General features: G+C 35.7%; 1 protein-coding gene across 2 annotated transcripts in view; it reads left to right on the forward strand.

The window, feature by feature from the left end:
* LOC105481070 (protein kinase cGMP-dependent 1) overlaps positions 1-22,473 on the forward strand; it is a 1,243,906-nt gene that overhangs the window by 316,228 nt on the left and 905,205 nt on the right. The gene's annotated exons all lie outside the window — the stretch shown is intronic.

The raw sequence follows: 22,473 nt of genomic DNA on the forward strand, positions 1-22,473 counted from the left end.
CTTCTGGGGAGGCCTCAGGAAACTTACAATCATGACAGAAGGCAAAGGGGGAACAGGTGCGTCACATGGCCAGAGAAATAGGAGCAGGAGAGAGAGCAGGGGGGTGCCAAATGCCTTTATACAACCAGATCTTGTGAGAACTCACTCACTATCACAACTACCACTATCACATCAAGAGGACGGTGCTAAACCATCCATGAGAATTCCGCTTCAACGATGCAAACGTTTCCCGCTAAGCCCCACCTCCAACACTGAGGATTACATTTCAACATGAGATTTGAGTAGAGCAAATAGTGAAACTATATGAGACACACTCAGGGTTTAAACGTTAGGATTGTGCTCATATACAAGGTAAACCTCCTCAACTCTCAATTGCTCTGCTTAAGTAATCATTCTAGCATAATCAAGTGGGGTCAAAAGCATGTGAATGGTATTTTACAAGATGACTCTAGAGATGATGTCTTACTCAGAAGAGAGAGATCTAGTGAGAGATGTGGGTACAAGCTGTCCTGTTTTTTTTTCACCATCTTATAAATGTAATATAAAATGGGAATTTGAAGAGAAGGTTCATGATGTTACTGCCCAGATTGTCTTTCTATAACAAGGGACTATTATTACCATTGGGAAAAATTCTCGATATGAACAATTTACGATAAAATGCTAAATTAACAAGTCAAGGTAATTGCATGCTCCTTTTGTCCCCGATGAATTAGTGCAAATTGCATTTCACACTAATTGGTCCACAAAATTCATGCACAATAGGAACACTGGGATTTCTTCAGTTTTGCTTGTAAATGTATATATACATACAAATAACAAGACTATTTCTTTATTTTAACAGTTTGTTACAGACTAATAGGTGCACTAATTAGTCTACCTCTCCAAGATGATTTTGAAAACAATAATAATTAGTAATTCTTGGTGAAATATAACCAGAGAACAACAACAAAAAAAAATGGGTGCTGCATTTAAGTCCGAAAACTTTAAAATATGTGAAATCTTAGAATATAAAGTTTTCAAATAAAAGGGATATTAAATTACCCTATTTTATACGTTGTTTCTAACATTGTTGCAAATTCTTTGCTGATGAGAATAATTAATCAAGTGCTTTCTAGTCTCTTTATTACTGCAAACTCTTTTAATCTTCCTCTACTTCATAGGCCCATTTTTAGAAATAGTAATGCCTTTAAAACTATATTTTCTAAATAATAACAATAATTTGTTGTCTTTTTTATTAACTGTAATAGGTAACTGTTAATCAGGGCTTCTGAGTTATAGTTTGAGTGTTACTATGCTTGATTGACATAATCCCAGACTAAAGCAAAACCACGGGATGTATAGTTAGTTATGGGATATTTCACTGAGAGTAAATATGTAACCTCTACTAGGCTGCTTGAAAATGTTGGGCAGACAGTAATCACTTTTGAAGCTACTCATTTGCTCTAAAATGCCAAATTTAAAATCCCAGGCTTAATCTCATTTGGAACAAGCAAACAATATAAAACAGGCAAAGAACGGAAATAGCCTTATCCTTGATAAGAGCTTTGGGGACTCTATCGAGTCCTGGATTTTTATTTAATCATTTTTCACTTATTTATTGAGCATGTGCTTTGTGCAAGACACCCTTAAGATTTTACAAAGCCAATGAGAGGAACAGGAAAGTAAGCAATTATGGTACAGTGTGCAAAGGCCATGCTACGGGATGATTCAAGTCTGGTGGACTGGCAACGATGAGTTCTGGATCTTGCTCTTGATTTCAGCAGGAAAGTTATTGATGTTTCTTATGGATATTATTGTCAGTACAGATAGCATTATTTGTATAATTTGAAGGCTTTTGATTCTCGTCTTTTTTAACATACCTGGTTCTATGGCAGTCTAGCTGGTATTATAAATGATTACTTGATCATTTTATCACTGATAGCCTGCTCTGTGTGATGTTTCCAATAACTGTCACTTTAAGACATGCTTTTTGTTCAGTCTATATTAAACCCAACAAAGGGATACTGAATTCCACAAAAATTGTTGATGATCATTGTGGAATACTGTTCTCTGACAATTTATTTCAAATTTTAGATTAGCATACAACTGGATTCAGAAAAGAAGTGCAGGATATAGTCTGTAAAGTAACAACAGATATCTATGTTGTTTATTTTAAAAATGGATTTGTGGCTGTGTTTTATTTGAAGATAAACGTAAGCATGCCTTTTAGGACCAAAATGTGTATTATACACTTAATTATTTTTAATGCTTTCAACATTCTAGTGAGAGTTATAAAATACTGCCACTTCTGCATAAGGAAATTAAGGTTTTTATCTAGAATGCTAATAAATATTTCTTAAGTGAAAATTTGAGGAAATGCAGCAATATAAGTAGAATCAAGCAACTGTTTTATGTTACTTTTTATACTGAAATTACTGATTTGAGGGCCATATACACATGTTTTGGGGTACTCAGAATTAAAGGCAGAGTTACTTGAGCTGTTAAGCTTAATGCCATTGCCTATTATGAATAGTTCAATAAAAGCAATCACTTTTCTTGTTATCCAACTGATATTTCCTGTGTGAGTATGACTTCACTGAATTTGACATCTGTAAAGCATATTTGATTTTAGATAATACTTTACAATTATAATGACATGGTAATTTGCTAGCATTGGCAGTATTATAGAATACTACCTCATAATACCTAACCTTCCTCTGTTTTATTTGTGGGGCTCCCTTAAATTGAATAAAGACTTTGTAGCTCTCTTCTGTAAATCACTTCACTCAAACCTTACTCAGTAACAAATTTATTTTACAGACATAGAATGGGCTTCAAAGCTCAGTACAATCAGTAGCTTGATGATGTTGCCAAGGACCTGGGTTGCTTCCCTCTCAACTCATGGCCTCAGCATTCCTGAGTCTGGTTATTTTCATGACCATAGATGAATGCCAATAGCCACTGAGGCCACGTGCTTCTCTGTTCATGAAAAAAAGATAGAAAAAAAAGGTTTCTTTCTACTACTGAGACAATTTAGAATACTTGCACATCCCTGGATCAATAAGAGTTAAGAGTCACTAGAAGAATGCCAACATACTGATTACCTAAGACTAATGAGTATATACCCTTGGAGTTAGGGTAAAGCACCTCACCCTAGCTCATGTTGAAGAAGAGTGAATAGTGAAGAAGAGTGAATATTTGAATACAATTAGGGTTTTTTAACGACAGAAAAACTTGGAAGATGGAAGGCATTAGGGATCAATAGACTACGTACAATATTCTTCCTAATGAAGAATGGATACTTCAGTTCCTCACTTCCTGGAACTCTTGATACTTTTATAAAACTTGATCTTATGAATGAATTGCTTGGTAGGAAGATGGTTGCTGGAATACCAACCAGACAGTAGCCCCCTAAAAACTGGTAATGCCATTTTTAGTGAAAATGTGATAGTTTCTCATTGGTTTTCAAATAAACTTTTTTGGTCCTTTTATGGACATCCAGATGAACTTGTTTACCTATGTCTCTGGGTCTAAAATGAAAATAAGATTAACAGAAGGCTTTACAATCATTGTTCTTCTTGTGATCAGTACACATTCTCTTCTGGGATTCTCAGTGGTGTAACAGGCCAGATTTAGCACAGGTTATCAGAACATAAAAGTCAACAGAGTTTGGGGAGAAAACACGTAACTTAAGAGAAAGTAATGCAAATCTTAATTTAAAATATAATAAACCTACCACACTGGAATGAAAAATTTGCACCAAAGACCACTTAAGACCACATATCAAGTTTACTCTGTACCTTACCTCCCAAACACACTCTCCAGCCCTTAAGCCCAAAGAAGGAACAGATATCTACAATATGTGCAATCATCCTTTTCTCTGTTAGTCAGAGAAAGATTATACATTTGATCTCTGTTAGCCCACCAGTGGAATCTTGAGATGAACAACAAATTAAATGTATAATCTTTCAAACTAAAATTAACTTTTCAAAGAGGTTCAGTAATTTTTCTTACACCTTAAGGCAACCTGCTAGTAACCACAACCTCCAGGTGAGTGCCTTGGAATTGTACTCTGACCTTCTGCATCAAGAATGGATCCTGCCTAGAAACATAAAACAAGCCCATTAGAGATCCCACACAATGATGTTTATTCACTGAAGAAATAAAGCTTTTTTAAAAAGACTTTTATTTTTTTATTTTTATTTTTAACACCAGATTGTCTCTCTTAGCAGGTAATACCTCTCCTCTTAAGCTTCAGGTATCAACCTGTAGTGAGACTTTAAGGAATTCTAGTGAGAACTCAACCTTGGTCTCATTTCTTGCACTAACGTGTATCTACTGCACTTACCTCTAACATTACCACTTATTCTGACATATCCCATCAATATAAAAAACTGAGTGAAGTATACTGCACCCATTCTTCAGTGTGACTGGTGTGTCACAACATTTGAGTTTCCCTAATTTGTGTAGGGGTTTCTGAGCTCTTTTTCATTTTTTTTTTCCCCTATGTGATATCATGTTGGGCTAGGGAAAAATCTACTCATTGGTAGCAGGTGAAATCCAGAGCTAGGAAGATATAAAACAGCTCACTTGGTGGTATTCATACTTGAGACCGTAGTGAGATTATGCTAATTAATCCCTTACCATAAATCAGACCTGGCGTGCCCAAGTGTTATCACTATCTTCCATCAAAGCCAAGGTAAGCACTGTATTACCTCTCCTTCATCGATGAGGAGCCTCAGACTTAGAGGAGTAAAATAGCTGCCTGACGTAGCATATCTCATACCTGCTAATATTGGTGGCTCCTGCTGGTGCTGGAAGTGTGTGCATTTGTGGTTTTGTGTGGAAGACTATGGATTTCTGTTTCTTACATGCAGTGAAATATATGGTCAGTGACCTATTGTCAAGGTGAGAGTTTAGAACCATCCTTATATCATCTCTAACCTAATAGTAAAAGCATAGGATATTTTCTTAGACCAAAATTATATTTTCCAAAATCCTGAGTAAGAAATTTTAGTCTGTATTTTGTTCAGAGAAGATAAAAAATTGCTTACTTTGAGTTCATATTGTTTCTGTATGTGTGTATGTGTGTGTGCACGTGTGTATGTGTATGTGTACCTTTTTTTTTAAGATGAAGTCTTGCTCTGGCACCCAGGCTGGAGTGCAGTGGCATGATCTTGACTCATAGTAACCTCCACCTTCCAAGATTAAGCGATTCTCCTGCCTTAGCTTCCCGAATAGCTGAGACTAGAGGCATGCACTACCATGCCCAGCTAATTGTTGTATTTTTAGTAGAGATGGGGTTTCACCATGTTGGCCAGGCTGGTCTTAAACTCCTGACTTCAAGTGATCTGGCTGCCTCAGTCTCCCAAAGTGCTGGGATTACAGACGTGAGCCACCGTTGCCCCACCATGTATGTGTATCTTTAAGCTGAGTACACATTCTTTCTAGAGAGTCTCAGTGGAGTACCAAGAAATGAAGAGAATTGCTAAATTGGATGGATAATTATAAAGCACAGCTTCTGCCCTAAATGAGCTTACTCTCTATAGAAAAGGCAAGGGCAAGATGCAACCAGGTAAATTTAATTTTAAGGAACATAAATACCATGGAGTTAAGAGGAGGAAGGATAAAACTTAGGGTCATATAATAATAACCATAAATCATTTTGATCACTTCAGTGCTAATCACTGTGCTGAGTTCATTATTTGAATTCATAATATTTGCCGTATCATTCATATAGTAGAGTTATGGAAGTTTCCACAAGTGGAGCTGGACCAGTTATGTGAATTCATCCAGTCAGAATCACATGGCCTCAGCCAGTCCACAACGTACCCTCCCTAAGACAGACTGACTTAATGACAAGGCCATTAAAAGCTCAAACATCCCAATTCACTAACATAGATGATAAAGGAACCCTGAGTACAGGAGATCTCAGGTAAATATTGGTAATAGGGGATGGGGTAGATGGGTTCTACCTGTAAAAACTTGGATAGGATGCTAAATAACTCCCATTCTGTATGGAATGAACATACCTCAACGTAATAAAAGCCACACACTACAGACCCACAATTAGTATCATACTGAATGGGAAAAAACTGAAAGCTTCTTTTCAGTTTTTAGGAAGGAGACCCACTTTCACCACTGTTACTCAACATTGTACTGGAAGCCTTAGCAAGAGAAATCAGATGAGAAAGAAAGAAAGTGTCTAAATTGGAAAGGAAGAAGTTAAAATATCCTTGTTTGCAGATGATATGATCTTATATTTGGAAAAACCTAAAGACTCTACAAGAAAACTATTGGAACTGATAAGCAAATTCAGCAAGTTGCAGAAAAAGAAATCGACATACAAAAATCAGTAGCATTTCTTTTTTATATATACTTTAAATTCTGGAATACATGTGCAGAACGTGCAGGTTTGTTGCATAGGTATATACGTGCCATGGTGGTTTGGTGCACCCATCAACCCATCATCTACATTAGCTTTTTCTCCTAATGCTATCCCTCCCCTAGCTCCCCATCCCCTGATAGGCCCTGGTATGTGATGTTCCCCTCCCTGTGACAATGTGTTCTTATTGTTTGACTCCTACTTATGAGTGAGAATGTGTGGTGTTTTGTTTTCTGTTCCTGTGTTAGTTTGCTGAGAATGATGGTTTCCAGTTTCATTCATGTCTCTGCAAAGGACATTAACTCATCCTTTTTATGGCTACATAATATTCCATGGTGTATATGTGCCACATTTTCTTCATCCTGTCTATCATTGATGGCCATTTGGTTTGGTTCCAAGCCTTTGCTATTGTGAACAGTGCTGCAGTAAACATATGTGTGCATGTGTCTTTATAGTAGAATGATTTATAATCTTTTGGGTATATACCTAGTAATGGGATTCCTGCGCCAAATGGTATTTCTGGTTCTAGACCTTTGAGGAATCTCCACACTGTCTTCCACAATGGTTGAACTAATTTACATTCCCACCAACAGTGTAGAAGTGTTCCTATTTCTCCACATCTTCTCCAGCATCTGTTGTTTCCTGACTTTTTGATGACACCATTCTAACTGGTGTGACATGGTATCTCATTGTGGTTTTGATTTGCATTTCCCATCATCAGTGATGATGAGGTTTCTTTTCATATGTTTGTTGGCTGCATAAATGTCTTCTTTTGAGAAGTGTCTTCATATCCTTTGCTCACTTTTTTTTTTTTTTTTTTTTTTTTTTTTTTGGTCTTGTAATTTGTTTGAGTTCTTTGTAGATTCTGGATATTAGCCTTTTTTCAGATGGATAGATTGCAAAAATGTTCTCCCATTCTGCAGGTTGCCTGTTCTTTCTGATGATAGTTTCTTTTGCTGTGCAGAAGCTCTTTAGTTTAATTAGATCCCATTTGTCAATTTTGGCTTTTATTGCCATGGCGTTTTGGTGTTTTAGTCATGAAGTCTTTGCCCATGACTATGTCCTGAATGGTGCTGCCTAGGTTTTCTTCTAGGGTTTTTATGGTTTTAGGTTTTACATCTAAGCTTTTGATACATCTTAAGTTAATATTTCTATAAGATGTAAGGAAGGGGATCCAGTTTATGTTTTCTGCATATGGCTAGCAATTTCTCCCAACATCATTTATTAAATAGGGAATCCTTTCCCCATTGCTTGTTTGTGTCAGGTTTGTCAAAGATCAGATGGTTGTAGATGTTTGGTATTATTTTTGAGCCCTCGGTTCTGTTCCATTGGTCTGTAGATCTGTTTTGGTACCAGTACCATGCTGTTTTGATTACTGTAGCCTTGTAGTATAGTTTGAAATCAGGTAGCATGATGCCTCCAGCTTTGTTCTTTTAGCTTAGGATTGTCTTGGCTATGCAGGCCCTTTTTTGGTTCCATATGAAATTTAAAGTGTTTTTTTTTTTTTTTTTTTTTTTCTAATTCTGAGAAGAAAGTCAATGGTAGCTTGATGGGGATAGCATTTAATCTATAAATTATCTTGGGCAGTATGGCCATTTTCACGATATTGATTCTTCCTATCCATGAACATGGAATGTTTTTCCATTTGTTTGTGTCCTCTCTTATTTCCTTGAGCAGTGGTTCTATATGCCAACAGTGAACAATCTGAAAAGGAAATTTTAAAAATATTCCCAGTTATAATAGCCACAAATAAAATTAAGTACCTAGGAATTAACAAAGAAGGGACAGATATCTACAATGAAAACTATAAAACACTGAAGAAAGAAATTGAAGAGGACACAAACCAAAGAATGGAAAGCTATTCCATGTTCTTGACTTGGAAGCATAAATATTGTTAACATGTCTATACTACCCAAACCAAATACTACCCAGATCAATCTACAGATTCAATGCAATCCCTATGAAAATACCAATGCCATCCTTCACAGAAATAGAAAAAAAATTCCTAAAATTTGCATGAAATCAGAAATACCTAAAATAGCCAAAGTTATCCTGAGGAAAAATAACACAACTGGAAGAATCATATTACCTGATTTCAAATTATACTACACAGGTTTAGTAACTAAAGCAGTGGTACTGGCAAAACAAACAAAGAAAACAAACAACAACAATAAAATAAAACAGACACAAAGACCTATGGAACAGATAGAGAATTCAGAAACAAATTCACACATCTACAATGAACTAATTTTCAACAAAGTTGCCAAGAACATTCATTGGGGAAAATATAGTCTCTTCAATAAATGCTGCGGGGAAAACTGGATGTTCATATGCAGAAGAATGATCCTTAATCCCTCTCTCTCATCTTACACAAAAATAAAATAGATTAACAATTTAAAGCTAAGACCTCAAACCATGAAACTACTGCAAGAAAACATTGGGGAAACTCTCTAGGACATTGATCTGTGCAAAAAATTTCTTGAGTAATACCACACAAGCACAGGCAGCCAAAGCAAAAAATGAATAAATGGGATCACATCAAGTTAAAAAGCTTCTGCACAGCAATAGAAACAATCAACAAAGTCAAGATATGACCTATAGAATGGGAGAAAATATTTTCAAACTTTCCTTCTGAGAAGGGATTAATAACAAGAATATAGAATGAGTTCAAACAACTCTACAGGAAAAAAATATAATAATGTGATTAAAAACTGGGCAAAAGACCTGAATAGACATTTGTCAATAGAAGACATGCAGTAATGGCAAACAGGCATATAAAAAAGTGGTCAACATCACTGATCATCAGAGAAATGCAAATGCTACAATGAGATATCATCTCACCTTAGTTAAAATGGCTTTTATCCAAAAGCCAGGCAATAACAAATGCTGACGAGGATGTGGAGAAAAGATAACCCTTGTACACTGTTGGTGGGAATGTAAATTAGTGCAACCAATATGGAGAACAGTTTGAAGTTTCCTCAAAAACCTGAAAATAGAGATACCATGTCATCTAGCAATCCCACTGCTTGGTATATACCCAAAAGAAAGGAAATCAGTAAATCAAAGAGATAGCAGGAATCCCATGTTTGTTGCAGCACTATTTACAATAGCCAAGATTTGGGAGCAACCTAAGTGTCCATCAATAGATGAATGGATAAAGACAATGTGGTATCTATATCCAATGGATATAAGTATCCAACTATTCTACCATAAAAAAGGATGAGGTCCAGTCATTTATCACAACATGGATGGAACTGAAGGTCATAATGTTAAGTGAAGTAAGCCAGACACAGAAAGATAAACAATATATGTTCTTGCTTATTTGTTGGTTCTAAATATCAAAATAATTAAACTCATTGAGATAGGAGAAAAATGGTTACAAAGCTAGGAAGGGTCGTGGTGGGGCAGGGAGGTGGGGACGGTTAATGGGCACAAAAACAATTAGAAAGACTGAATAAGACCTGATACTTGATAACACAACAGGGGGACTGTAGCCAATAATAATTTAATTGTACATTTAAATATAACTAAAAGATTATAATTGGATTGTTTGTACCCACAAAGGATAAATGCTTGAGGGGATGAATGCCCAACTTCCCATGATGTGATTATTACACTTTGCATGCCTGTATCAAAAAATATCATGTACCTCAGAAATACATACAGCTACTATGTACCGAGAAAAATTATTAAAAAATAAAATCTCTTATTCTATTCTGTATTTTTATCGATAAATTGAGGTTTAAAATCTCATTTACCCATATATAACTTCCATATAAAATTATAACTGAACAATACAATACAACAAATGTGAAAATCAACTACACGCTCTACATCAGAATAGCCTAACATCCTGTTTCCAACTGGATGAATGTCCCAATTTATTCTCCATGTTGTGTAATTTTTCTGTCTCACACATATTGCTTTGAGATAGTTACTAATCAATGTAAGAATCTGATGAAAACTTCTTTGTTTCCAGGTCTTCATAATATTAACACTTTTAAAGGAGACAGGCTATGTCGTCTATGGGAAGGCTTGGGTGGGGGAGATAATCAAGCCAGTATTACTTGTCTGTTTTGATTAAAGATATCAAAAAACAGATTAAGGGTCTTTCATCTGTGCTGTGTAGGCTCAGATGCTGACAGTTATAGGGACCCTCCCTCTGAGCATGGTAGCAAATGTCTGGGCATAGGAATGGCATAGCAGATTTCAGACTCAGATGCATAAATTAGAGTCTGATTTTTCCATTTATTAACGGTATGATTTTTCCAGATGTGTGACATGACTAAGCCTTAATTTTCTCACCTATAAATGGATTCATACATCATGGGATTGTTTAATCATGAAATCAAATAATACACATATAAAATGCTTAATATGGTACTTGGTGCATAGTAAGTCCTCAGTAAAGGATAGCTTTCATTATTACTATTATTATTTCCATCTATATTTTAGAGGCACTTAATACAAAATTCAAGAATCCCTTAATCTTTTAGCTTTGTTTACCTTCTTTGACAACACCCTGGAAATGTTAAGTAACTTACACTGTTTTTTTAAGTTCCTTTGAATATTTTTAAAGGATGATTTTTCAGACTTTGCAGAAGAGAAACTAGGATCACATATACGGTGACTTGTTCAAGATTATTCTGTAGGTTCCTAATAGAAATATCCTTTGTATTCTGCCATTCTTTCTCCCCCACACTGTGCTTCTTTTCATGAATACCAAAATTAAATCAAAGTTGAAACATTAATCAGAGAAAAGCTTTTGTTGTTGCCTTTTCCCTTTCTGAAAAGAAAGCTAATAGCCACAGTGAAGATGTAACCATCCTGATAACAGCATGTTTGACACGCCCTCCCTACCTCTTTTCAGTTGTTAGAAAGGATACCCACCCAGATTTTTTTCATTCAAAGACTGTCTAGTGGAAGTTGGAAAAATAAAGTGGGGTCATGAATTTGTTTTTAAAGACTATTTAATTATAAGATAAATTAAAAATTGCCTAGAATTTTTAATGTGGGTGGCTGGTCTTTGATGAATGTTGTCTTTGCAAATATCCCCAATGACAGTAGTAGATGCCAGCGTGGATGCCACCATCACATTTATGTTGTGAATGGGATCTTCTTGACACCCGTGTTTTCACAGAGTATTGCAGATTATTTCTGCAGGAAATTTTTCTGTGGGAAAATTTTTCTGTGGGAAAAGCCCAAGCTACAGCACTGCTAATGTTAGCACGTCTTTATATAGACAGATCCTGCTAAACCTGCACATTTTTTTAGTCCTGTATTTGCTATGACAATAACATTTTTTCCTCCCATCATAGAATTCACCCTCTGCACAATTTAAGTTGTTTCCTTTAGTAGTAGGTGGCTGAGCCATCCACATACTCTTGCTTGGCCCTCTTATTTTAGAGCAAGCAACACATTTCATGATAAGCTATGGCCATAGAGGTGAGATTTGTCTCTGAACGAATCAATTTGCTATGTCATCAAACCATGCTCTAGCAAAATAACCAACCACTCAGGCATTTTTTGTTCTAAGACACTAGTGAAGAGCAGGTTATGGCTCACTTAAAATATTGAGTAAAGGAATTTAAGGAAAATGTGTCATTGGAGCTATAGTATATTTAAGCGCACTTATCAGCATTCTCAGCTCCAATAAAAAGGAATAGTCTTTTAAATAATATAATAAATAAATACAATTCTGGGGTGTCTTATTGCTGGAAATGTGTAGACAATTTTTTGGTATATGATATCAAAGACAAAAGACTCCCCAAGCAACAGGTGCACTGCCACCACTAACGTCACCGCCATCCTCATTAGCATTTATTTAGCCCATGCTACATGGCATGAACCGCTATAAAGACTTTCCCTATATTATCTCATTAAACCTTGTTTAACAGTATAGGTACCATGATTATACTTACTTGGCATTTGTAGTCATTGTTTTGCTCTACTTTATCTTTGTACTAAGTACAACTTAATTGACACCCACATAAGAGAAAACCCTACCCAACTTAAATTAGTAAAATAGTGACTGAGAATTGCTCCAGCCTCTGAGTCATGGTCTATGTAACTCATTAAATTACTAGTAAGATGTTTTTGAAATATTGTTCATGGAATTACTGAGAGCTCTCAGGTCCATGGTGAAAAATTTAAGAGGTTTTTTCTTCTTAGCATCTCTGAATTAGGAATAGTTAAGAGTTATCTATGTTAAACCTATCTCATGCATGATAATAATCATCCAGTTACTTCTGAAATGCCAAATTATTACCTATTAGCCACTGCTTGTTCTTATTAAGACAGAATCTCTGATGTAAGTCATTCTAGGAGCAAAAGTGCAAGCAGAAACATTGTGTATTATTCCTTACGTTGGATTTTTAGTGGTAGCAATCACCTTCAAAACTTATTTTTGTTTGATTTCATTAACTATAATCAATCTATTGAAACTACATTAATCAATTTCTAGTTTTGCCTCATAAATTTTCTTGTAAACTAGATATTTTTCTGGAAACATAGCATTATTTAGAAATCTTAGATCTGTTTTAACAAGTTCATAAGTTTACATGATCACTTTTCTGTCTCTATAGCAAGAGTAAGTTATTTTAAAAAAACTGAAATAAAAATTAACTATAAGGGTTACAAAATTGTGAAGTGGATTCACATTTTGGACATCTAGTCCTTAACTGGCATGCAACTGAAAGGTAGACATTTTTGTTTGTTTGTTTGTTTGTCTGTTTTTGAGACAGGGTCTCACTCTGTTGCCCAGGCTGGAGTACAATGGCATGATCATAGCTCTTCCCAGCTTTGATCTCCTGGGCTCACAGGATCCTCCATTCTCAGCCTCCTAAGTTAGACTAGATATTTAAGACATGGAGCCATATAAAAATATTAAAGTTTTCTATGTGCTCGTAAAAGTGTAAGACTCTTCCAGGAAAACCAAATTTTCTTTAATACCCATCATGGCTTCTTTTAAAACTTTTATGTGAGTCTCCTTTTTTTTGGATAGTAAACATGTAAATTTATATTCATTAAATTTTTAGAAAAATATAATGCCATAGTATCCTTTAATATATTATTAATTAAGGAACTTATAAAAAGGTCATTGATTTTGACAATACTGACCACTTATTCCATAATACTAACACCTAGCATTATGTAAAAATGGCTTTGATTTTAAATTATACTTTTAAGGAAAAACATTGAAACTGTATTTTATTTATTTATTTATTTATTATACTTTAAGTTCTGAGATACATATGCAGAATGTGCAGGTTCGTTACATAGGTATACACGTGCCATGGTGGTGCTACAGCCATCAACCCATCATCTATGTTAGGTATTTCTCCTAATACTATCCCTCCCCTAGCCCCCCCACCCCCTGACAGGCCCCAGTGTGTGATGATGCCCTCCCTGTGTCCATGTGTTCTCACTGTTCAACTCCCATTTATGAGGGAGAACATGTGATGTTTGGTTTTCTGTTCCTGTGTTAGTTTGCTGAGACTTATTTTAAGGCCAAGCTTTATGTAGTGTTACCATCAGCTTAGAACAAGGAATTCAGTTTGAAACAGCAAATGATTCTCTGTTTTAGTCACCTTCCAGAATTACCTGTAGTGCCTTTTCAAAGTACAGATGCCCTGCCCCAAACCCTTTAGAGTCCAATTCAAAAGATGCTACATGAATCTCAGATGTTCTTGTTTTTAAAATATACTTATATGAATCTAATGTATAATCAATAATGACAATCATTGCATGTTTTTAAGAGACTGCAAAATAAAGTCTTCCAGAGGGCAGTAAAATCCTAGTTAAAAAAAAAAAAATTATCGCACTCCATCAAAAGTAGATTGACTAAAAAAAATTTTTGGAGACTCTATATTGATAAGCATACCCCCTCCAGACTGACTGCCCAGTATATTACACTGCTTTTACAACTTTCTCTTCATCTCTGATGGAATCTACCTATGTATATAGTTTGATATTGAGAGCAGAAGATTGTGAATATCAGCTGATCCATTTCTTCACAGAACTAAATCAAATATAGTGAGAAGGAAAAATGCAAGTATGTGGATGTAAAAAGGAACAAGAAGGGGGAAGTGAAATAGGTAAAATTGAACAGAGGTGTCAAATAATACCAGGAAGCCTCCCAGGGGACCTAGTGACTTCAGTTTATGTATTATCTTGTTATTGGTTAACTATAGCTGCTATTTATTAATTCAGATCATCATTAGAGACACGTGTTGTTGTCCTACTGCTAGGTGGCTTAAGGTGATGGTGGTAGGAGTCATGAGTCTTTTCACCATGACTCTGCCCCCCTGCACTACTTTAGGAAAAGTCAAAGCATGTGAACCCTGTGGTACCCATTAGTCAGTCCATGTGGAGCTCTCTGCCCTTCTCTGCCCTGACTATGTCAATGTAAGGTTTTTTGCATGCACAAAGGCAAGGTACTTTTAATTGAAAAGTTTCTTATTCCTCTAGAGTATGTGCATACTAAATAAAAAAATAATCAAAACAAATCAAATAGCTGTGTTCTGTACAAATGGAAATTTAAGAAGAAGACCTCTTAGAAAATGCTAAACCAAAAAAGGTGCATTTGATTTGAATAGTGACAGAGAAACACTGACCTTTCTTTTCTTGGGCTGAACTAAAAACTGGCAGGACATGCTCAGCCTTCTTACCACAAGAATTAGATTAAAGTCACTGAAGTTTTTTATTAGACGGCTAAGGGGAAAATATCATCCACGCTAAATCTCACTCTTAGCTGGTTCCTCTATATTTTAATCCATTTACTTGAAACTGGATCTTCACTCTATGGTTAGCTTTTTATAACTGACCATTCATTTAGCCTGTCTGCTCTCTTAGGATGGGCTCTTCAGTAATCAAGCAAATGGGAGGAACCATTTGATCACTGCTTGTCTTTTATATACAAATATCTGGTTTGGGCACACAATATCCTTCAGATATATGACATCATAAAAGGCTATTGACAATAACCTTCATGAAATGAGATCTTTGCTAAGTTGTGGTATGTGCTTGACCATTTCCAACATCCACTAAGATCCATATGTTTAATGCCGTTGGCAAAACATACTTTTCATCACATCCACTTTCAAGCTGTCTGTGTGAATTGGAGCTAGGACTCCAACAATTACTTTAGAAATTGTTAAGTTAAAAATAAGAGGGAAAACCCTAAATTCCCTTTATAAGGAAAATACCTAGCCAAGCTCAAATGGATGGATTTATATTTTTAAAAGTTTCAGAAAAAAACTATAGATAGAAAAAATAATAATTATTTGGTGTAAATATCTGAGAAATATTTCACTTGTCTGGGTTGAATTTTTTAAATAATTGCTCAGATAGACTCCCTGGAGTGGCTTTACCATAATTAGGAGTTTAGTCCTCAGCTTTACAGATTCAAGAAGTCAGTATTATCCAAGTTGATAAGGCTATGAAGTCTGACTCATGTGAACCAAATGCACAAGGGATTCAAATATAACCACACAGATAAACTCTATATAATAAGTTGAACAAATAATTACCATTTACTGAGTGCCTACTTTAGTAACAATTATAATAAAAGGTTCTTTTCCTGCTGGGATGTATATATTAGCACAGAAAATCAATTTGGAGCTGGAAAGTGATGAATTTAAGTCTCTACAGACCATTACTAGCTTTATAACTTTGGGTTTTCTTATCTGTCAGGGGTGACAATTAAGTCATAAGATTGATCTAATATGTGTAAATCACTAAGCACAGTATCTGGCACATGGTAGGCACACACAGTAAAATGCCTATTGTCACCATTGTCATCATCATCTTCATCTTGTTTTTACCACTCATCATCATTAACAACATATCTAACAGATCCTATTCTGTCCGATTCAAAACCCAATCTCTTTCTGTACTGTCATCCTCCTGCGGAGCTGGGTTGACTAACCAGCACAATTTGCTCTAGAGGAAATCCTGCACAAGAAATCAAATTATAATCAGAAGGCAGTTAGTATAATGTCATGAGATAAGAGGAAATCAACTTAATAATCTTAATGTTTGTGGCTTCCAACTCTGGGTGCTTGATACATTTGCCTCTACAGTGGAGCAGTCCTGCCATTCAGGCCCAATAATTGGGTTAATTTTTTAGGGCTGACTATTCTAATAATTTTAATTGTTTCTGTTTATTTCTAACAACATGTGGTGAAAGGATGCTGAACATCAGGATCACCGAGGAGCAGTTTTAGAAATGCGGAATCTCAGCCCAATCCCAGAGCTGGTAAATTAGAATCTGCATTTTAACCAGATTCGTAGGGGATTCAAATGCACAATCAAGTTTGAGAAACATCATTTTTGGGGGATATTCCTTAGTATCTCTCTTAGGTTCCTAGTCTCATCCACTATATGCATATTCTTACTACTTTCCCTTCAATAGGATAAACTTATCCCCAAGTGATCTTATTTCCAAGCTGCATAGCTTTATACTAAATCTTTTTTTTTCCCTCTCAATCACTATACGAAAAATAAATTGCTGTGTAAAAGAGACTAAATAAAAAAAATTGTTTCTAAGTCTTTGTTTAAAAATGACTCTATCACTCAAGTTCTATATCTTGGCAGATGGCCTCATTTATGTTTAAGGGAAAAGATCGTTTTATATTACTTGGTTCTACTTTTTAGAGTTTGCTTTTGCGTGAGGTAATTTTTTTTATTTTTGGTCATCTCTTTGAAGTCTCTCATTTTTTTCTTATTTTGTTTCTCTGGTATGATTCCTCAATCACTGCTGCTGAAGGAAGTGCAGTGTCACCCTGACACCAACCAACTGGAAACCTGGCAGTGCTTTTGGAAATTCTTTGTCTTTCAGTTTTTCCTAGTAGAACATGGAGTTCATCTGTGTTTGCAACCACTTATAAGTGGATACTAAATAAGCCACCAGTTTCTTCTTAAATCAACTTAGATTTTAAAGAGCATTCTATAATCAATGAGTTTGGTCTCTAAGAAAACAATGTTCCTGTCAAGACAAACTTTAAAACTCTGGAAACGTCTGATCAGCCTGTACTTTATGGAGATAACTTCTCTATAACCTGTCAACCTTCTACTTATCTACTCTTTTCCACAAATTAATAGACCTGATAACATCCCCATCTGTAAATACAGTTATCTTCAGATTCTATCTCTCTATTAAATTAACATGGGAATCTGTTTAAACAAACTGGAGGTTCTTCTTGGCCTTCAAATTCATAGAACTAAGACATATTATTTAAATGTTTGTGTGTATTTGTGTTATACATCCATATATGTCCTTACATATTTAGACAAGATTATAAAAAATCATTTCTCCAGCACGTACATGAAAGCTTTCTTAAAATTTCTTCATTTTTTTCATGTTCTGAATCAAGTCTCTCATTTATTTTAACAGAAAATTGAAAGTAATTTTACCTCATTTTACTAAGCCTTGTTGTTGAGAGAGGTAAAAACACATGTCTAAGTCTACCCTTCCCAACCCCTAATCCCCTGCAAAAATTAATGACTAAACCAAGTGTTGTAATACAGTTGTCTTGTGTTCTGAGCCATCGTGCCATTAAATAAGTCACATCATAGCAATCGGATGGGGAATTTTAAATTCATTACTTTATCATTTAAGAAAACCAGTGAGAGATTACTGATTTGTTTTACTAGGTTTTTCCTCTCTTTGAGCAGTTTCATTTAGAAACTAAGACTGTTTTTTTTTTTCCATGTTGTTAGAAGAGCTGAAAAGAAAGTATTTTCAGCTCCATGGATTTCAACAGGGAGGCTCTTAACAGTTATGCTGCACGCATTCAATTAGCTTGTGAAATCTTATCTCTTCTACCAGTAAAAAGGTCTCAAAAAGAAAACATTAAAATTCCAAAAAGAGCAAGAGGGTGTTTTTGGCAACAGGGTAACTCAACTGAAAGAGAGCTTACTAGTTAAAAATGGCAATTTGGGCATTTTGTTTTCCTTTAAAGAGGTGTGTCGATATGCAGAACTAGGAACCAAATGTGCGTATGTACAAATGCTGCTGAGGGAACATCTCTTATGATGCCCAGGAATTTACTCCTTTTTTCTTTCTTCACGCTTAACAACTAGCTCCATAAAAGGAAGTAGACAAGAGTCTTTCTAGTGATAGATACCATATTTTTCTTCTTGTTGTGTCTGTCCCCCTTAGTTCTATAACTTTTATCCTTTCTAATGTCCTTTGATTTGCTAATTTCTCTATTCCATCTGAAGCAAGCAAACACTACTTATTTTTGGAGTAGAAGAACTTCAAGTTCTCTACCAATTTTGAGATCTAAATTGCTCTTCTGTTACCTAATATTTGATTAATATAGCACAACTACTAACACAGCGTTTTTTGGTCCAGTGCTAAATTAGTATTCTCTTAATCCAAAAATGTATTCCCTACGTAATAAAATAGATCTTTTCTGTTGACATTCAGAGCACTCAAAAGATCCAGTCCTTAATTTATATTGCTTATTACACCTCAGCTTGACCCCTCTGCCCAGCCAAACCAGTGAACAAACTGTTTTACAAGGCTTCCCTCTACTTTCTGATTATTGTGTTTTGCTGATTTTATTTCCTTTTGTGGAAACATCCCAACTCCTCCTCTTCCTAAATCCTACCTGCTTTCCGGAAACCATCTCAGATACTAATTCTTAAGAACATCATAGAGCCAGAATATTTTCTTATGCAGTTTTATCTAATATTCCTAGCTACAAATAAACTCTCTTTTATTTTTGCAATGTGAATATTATCCAAGGCATTTCCTTACCTATTTCAAGCCTAGATTTTTTAGGATATTATGTTATTTGAAAAGCATGCAGTCTTCAGATCTGACTACTTCATGACTGAAACATATTACAGTTTTTTTCACCTTCCTTATAGAGGACTGTCAAGAATACAAGAAATTTTACAGCTTCTCTTGACCTTTTAATAGCGATTCATCTAGTAGACAAGAACCTGCTATGGATGGAGCTTCATGGGATCAATATAAATTTCGTATTTCTGAAGTTTAGTGTAAAAATGAATTTTGTATTACCTCAGGTCATGGTCTAGAGTCTTGATCTTCTAGCATCTATACATTTCAGCACTTCTCACACATTGGCTTTATATTCTTACAAAATCTTACATAGAAAAGGTGTTCAGAAAATGCTAGCTGACCTAATTTAAAATTACAGAGTGACACGGGATGACAAAAGAGAGTGAAATGTTTAAAGGTTGAGTATTTACTATGAACAATAGACTTACTCTGTTCTTTCTAGTGGATCAAGACTAGAGTACTAGAATGTAGAACATCTTCAGGAAGAAAACTATGTATCAGAAAGCTACCCGATCAAAATCGTTTTGCCACACTGGAGAAACTGTGGACTAAATTGGCTTAACCAGGTTTGCTTCATGGGAGCATAGTGTCCTCAGTGATTTATTCAAATCAACAACCATCAGGAAGTAGTCTCCACGAGTGAGGTATATGGACTGGAGAAATGAGAGTAAGAAGAAATGGAGAAAAGGAATGTACTGTTATGAAATTCTAGTTGAAGGAATCTCAGAGATTTCCTTCATCTTCATAACACCAGAAAAAAAATCTTAGAAATGAGATAGTCTCTATGATTCTGAAAGTGAGATTATATACCTGGAGATTTCAAAGCCCAAGGCTCATGTTTCTTCAGCTGAAAATCACTGCCGTAATGCTCAATAAGTGCCTGCCAATAGGAGGTGCTCATAATCTTTTTTTTCATTAGGAGCGACTATTCCTGAATGGAGTGTCTTATTTTGTTGGGCTTCTATAACAAGAATACCATAGACTAGGTGGCTTATAAACAATAGAAATTCATTTTTCACAGTTAGGGAGACTTAGAAGTCCAAGATCAAGGCATGGACAGATTCAGTGTCTGGTGACGGCCCACTTCCTTATTCATAGATGGCACCTTGTCACTGTGTCCTTATATGGCAGGAGGGGTGAGGGAGGTCTCTGGGGCCTCTGTTATACCATCCCACTGGGAAATAGATTTCAACATATGAATTTGGAGGAGAAACAAACACTCAGCCTATAGTAGGGAGTATCTCATCTGTTTCATGCCTGGAAGGTAAACAAAGTTTGAACACCATCAATTTAGAAGATCTTCATCTGACAGAGGGGATGTAAGGTGGTGAAGAGTTAGTAATTCCCCAAGGCTGTACAGCTTCTTAGTTGGAATCCAGTCTCTTGGTTGCCAGTCCAGTGCTGTTTGCTTAGCATCACACTATCCAGTTAATAGCTCCTCTCCATCCTTTGACTGGCCTTACAACTCTCACCACCTTTATTAAATAGAGGGATTTCCAAGTCAGTTTTTGCAAAAAGCTTTAGGACCATGTGTCCCCTATGCACCTTACTGCTCTACAACATCATCTCTGAGAGAAAAAGAAAACCCATGAAAAATGTCCATGTACACTGAAGACATTTATGTATATCAAAATGTCGAAGCCCAACTAAAATGGGAAAGCCTGAATAACAATCAAATATGAGTTTATTGCTTACTTTTTTTTTTCATGTACTAACTCTAGCAAGCCAGCTCAAGCCACTCAGTTTTGGAGTGATTTCTGCCTTCTGGTGGTTGCCATTTTGATGATGAGATGAGAAATTTCTTGGTACCATATGAAATATCAAGGTCAGAGTGGCTGGAGCATCATAGGGCAAACAAGAGTGAGTCACTGAGTGACTGCTATGAGACTGCCTCCTCTGTGATTTTGGAAGCCAGAGCTCCCTGCTTAAATGCTCTTTCTGGAGAGGTAAAGGCTTTAGAAACCTATTTTTCTTACAAAACCATTGTTATTGCTTTGTTCCCCACAGGTACTTTTTTCTCTAAGATGTAAATGCTCTCTGGGTGCTAAATGGATCCATCCTTATTTCTTGCAAAAGAGTTTGGTTAAATTATTTTTATTTCAGAGTTTTTCCTAGCAGGATGAGAGTCTTGAGTGGCCTATTACTAAGGAGGCTGGAGGTTGAAAATAATAATAATAAAATAATAATATGGGGTAGAGAGAGAGAAAGAGTGTAAGGAAAAAGGTTAGTCCCAGCAGCAGCCAGTCCCAGCCTTACCCTTCCCATGCTTTATAACGCATCCCATCAGTGACCAATAGGAATAAAATGTGACCATAAATGTAATTTTAATATTTTAGAAGCCATATTAAAAAATAAATCTAAAAAAGGTAAAATTAATTTTAATAATATATTTTATCTAATCCAGCACATCCAAAATATTATGTCAATGTGAACTAATATAAAAATTACGAATCGGGTATTTTGCATGAGTTTTTCTTTTCACATTACGTCTTAGAAATCCAATGTCAATATTATGCCCAAAGCCCATGCCAGTTCAGACTACCTACATGGCCATGCATAGGGACTGTAATGGACAGTGTAGTTACAGAGTAAAAACCAGCTCTACAGTTTGGCATTTGAGATCCTTCTTACTTTGTCCTATAACTTTTTAAACTTTGTGTGCCCTACACCCTCTATATTCCAGCCTCGCCAGTTTCTTTCTTATTTGTCAGCATGGTATAGTTTTTCATTTTTTTATTTCTGTAGTGGCCTTTGCCTCCCTTTCCTCTACCTATGTCCCAAAACATGTCCCAGCTTTGGAGACAGCCTGATAAGGGTCTATAAGGGCTGTGATTGGGATTTAATTACAACTTCATTGCTTAATAATTAGGTGACCTTAAGTAAGCCATTTAGCCTTTTTTATTTTATACTACCTATCTTTAAAATTATGACCATGCCAGGAATGGTGGCTCATGCCTATGGTTCCAGCTACTTGGGAGGTTGATCGGGAGAGGATTGCTTGAGCCTAGGAATTTGAGACCAGCCTGGGCAGCATTAGACACCCATCTCTTTAAAAAATTAAAAGAAAAAAAAACATGAGGACAATAATTACTCTGTGTGTGTGTGTGAATCTGAGGGGGTGGTGGGAAGAGAGAGAGAGAAAGAAAGAAAGAAAAAAACTAATGTAATGAATACAAAACAAACAAAAAATATTTTTAAAAAGACACATAGTGCTGTAGTTATACATCCTGGCACATAATAGTTAAAATTTCCTCCTCTTTCTGAGTTACTTTCCAAGTTGCTTTTGTGGGTAACA

Source organism: Macaca nemestrina, chromosome 9 (genome assembly GCF_043159975.1).
Source record: "Macaca nemestrina isolate mMacNem1 chromosome 9, mMacNem.hap1, whole genome shotgun sequence".
NCBI lineage: Eukaryota > Metazoa > Chordata > Mammalia > Primates > Cercopithecidae > Macaca > Macaca nemestrina.